General features: G+C 48.7%; 1 pseudogene; it reads right to left on the reverse strand.

The window, feature by feature from the left end:
• LOC108298143 overlaps positions 1-2,545 on the reverse strand; it is a 9,288-nt pseudogene extending 6,743 nt beyond the window's left edge.
• Positions 2,546-3,109: the final 564 nt, after the last annotated feature.

The raw sequence follows: 3,109 nt of genomic DNA on the forward strand, positions 1-3,109 counted from the left end.
GGCTAGCATTGCCTTCATTGCCCCACATGAAGGCCTTCCTCTGATTGCTGCTTGCACCTCATTCCATGAGCAGCCAGTAGAAATGTCACTCATGTACATCCTCATGTTTCACTCAACACATCTCAACTCTACTATAAATATTTTTCAATGACCCAGCACTTTTAAATGACCCTAAAAGAAAGGATACAACTGTGGACACCTGAAGGGACTGGGCAGTGCAAAAAGAACAAGCAGCTCAACTTGGGTGGTTTCAGAAAACCAAAAAACAGTTCAAAACGTCACTTTGAGCCAGGACAGTGGAAAGAGCCACAGCTGTTTCATGAGTATCAACATTTTTATTAAACTCTACATTTATTAAAAGTGTTAAAAGATTTCATTCTCCCCTACAAAATATTTTACAACTTAAAAAAATCAAAAACTATGTTCTATTTTCTCAGCCACTGTAAAAGTTACTGTTTCCATCTCTGGACTAGTCTCTGCCCCTTGAACATTCTGTCCTTCCCTCAATCTCTCCTCTTTCAATATCACTGTAAGCTTGTTTATAAAACCCTCTACCCTCTCTCCCCACCCCATGCCCTGCTCTGCTCTGCCCAGCCTGGCTTCTCTTTGGGATTCCAGGCCATTGGCGGCAGGTGAAGCTGAATGGATGGGAGGGATGTACACAGGCAGTGTCTGAGGGGCAGGAGTATGCTTTGTGCTTCTGGGAGAACCACTCTTTTCTTGGTCACTTTTTTTGGTTCTATGAACACCAGTTCTGAGCAAAATATTTGGCTTAGAGTTGCCTGCAGCCATGCAGCTCTGCTTTTTCTGCATATTCCTCTGGGCGTGAGTCCATGACAAATGGGTCTTATGACTGTACCATTTGTTTGCTTGTGGATTGTTAGGGACAGGAAAGGGGCACATGACTAGAGTGGGGCTTGATGGTCCCAGCTGCTCAGAGAGTAGGCACCAAAGCCCAGGGGAGGTTTTGGTTTTCTAGTAGGCAAAGCAGGGCCAGCCAGGACTATGGAAGGTGGGGAAGAGAGGAGAAACATCCAACAACATAGCTCCGGAGTGAGCCGTGTTCCTTCTGAAAAACCTCCTGTGCATCCTCCCACTTCATTCTGTAGGTCCCAGGAGAATTCCAAAGAGGAGGAAGAAAAAGAGGAAAATGATTCTGTTCTGCTGATGGGAAAAGGCAGGAGCTGACACAGTGCTCAGGGCTGGATAGAGGCCTGCTGGGATCTGCAGCTGTTGCTGCTTCCCTGTTCTGCGAGGGAATTTGTGCAGGCCAGAAGTCAGGCACTCTGAGGCTACACCAGTTCTGTTCCTCATCCTTGACTAATAAGACTGTATGCTGGTCCCTGCTGGACACAGATAAGACCACATGGTTTTACAGCTTTTTGTCTGTCATCTCCACAGGGCTCCAGGTGTCTTCATCCTGCCCTGTGCCCAGCTGGTAGTTGGTGCCCATGCCCCAGGCAAAACATGACCATCCTTGGTCACAGCATACCCCACAGAGGCCCCACAAGCCACTGAGGAGACAGCAGGCAGCCTGGAGATGAGGGTGGGTGTGCTTTTCTCCTCAGCCCTCTCCAAGAGGTCCAGCCGCCCATATTCAGCCCTGCCCAGGCTGTATGCTTTTCCTTCTGAATCCATGCAGACTGTATGGTGCTCGCCACCAGAGAACCCCACCCAGGACTTGGTGGAATTCTTGAAGGATGTTAGGTTCTGGGTTTGAAGCAAGATTCTGTGCCCGGAGTTCCAAGCTGATGGTAGTTGGAGAGGCCGAAGCAATACACGTGGCCCTCTTGAGAGATGGCAAAGGTGAAATAGGTGCCGCAGAAGGCATTCTGGAATCTCTCTTGGCCCCAGCTTCTCCTGGGTTTCAGCATCACACACTTGGGGAGTCATTCAAGGCCTTGCCGGCCACCATAGTTGGCAAATAACTCAGGCACACAGCCTAGTGGACCCTGTTCCCTGCAGTCCAATGGGTAGAGGTCACCATCAGCTGTCAGCATCATCAAGTAGTTATTTCCTGACACCTCTTTCACCACAGGCACATCTAGCTGGACCTGTACAGGCACGATGCTCTTCTTCATGGGCTCCAACAGTCCGATCACACTGTTATTGTCCCTAAGGAGCACCAGAGGAAGACTCGGCCATCCTGGGTGAGGGCTGCTGTGTGACTGTCTCCTGCTGACACCTTCTCTTGCAGCTCCGCTTTCCCAGGGACCATTTCCGAGCCCTCTACTGATGTGTCCCTTCCCAGGGCATCCTCATCATTGCAGCCAAAGGAGTAGACCTGGCCACTTTTGCTTAGACACTCAGTATGCATGCCCCCAGCCTCAGCCTGCACATCATCCTTTGCAATGGATACCAGGGCTGGCTTCTTCCTCTCCATCACATTCTCACCCAGCCCCAGCTGGCCCACGTCACCCTGGCCCAGTGTGAGCACCAAGCCTGGTTCTGTGCTGTGGGACCTGTGTGAGATGTTCACCTTCTTGTTTTTGGGGATGGCGTTTTCTGGGGGTGACCTTCTTTTAGCTATGCACTTTGGTGGCATCTTCCTTGTTGCATGTCGGCCCCCAGTATCAGCATTTTTAGCAGAACCTACTTCCCTCAGGCTGCAATTTTTCATACTGGAAAAGTGCAACCACCCCTCAACTGATCTCCCTGAAACTGTTCTCTCCACCCTCCAGTCTTTTCTGTACATTGCTTGCAACAATTACCTTCCAAAAAAGCAATCGTGGTCATGTTTCCGCTCCAGAAATTTTTATTGCTCTGTTGTTACAGAGAAGGAGAAGGCCAGACTCAGCAGCATTAATTGCACTGCCCTTCAAAACCCAGTCCCAGTCAACATTTTAGCCTCATCCTATGCCTCTGCCAGTGTTTAAACCTAAATGTTAGCCATCCCAAACAGGGCAGAGCTTTGTTATACAACTGAATGGTTACTTACTAGTTCTTTCTCCTAGATTATTATAACCTTGGTTCTCTGCCCAGCAAGCTCCTTCCCATCCCAACCTCCTCTCATAACACTGTAAAAAGTTACTTGCTTTCTCTCCCATTTACTAAGGTGCTTTATTTAGGCTTATCTAAAAACACCCATCAGATTCTTTTTTTTTTTTTT

Source organism: Cebus imitator, unplaced genomic scaffold, assembly GCF_001604975.1.
Source record: "Cebus imitator isolate Cc_AM_T3 unplaced genomic scaffold, Cebus_imitator-1.0 Scaffold895, whole genome shotgun sequence".
In the NCBI taxonomy this organism is placed as follows: Eukaryota; Metazoa; Chordata; class Mammalia; order Primates; family Cebidae; genus Cebus; species Cebus imitator.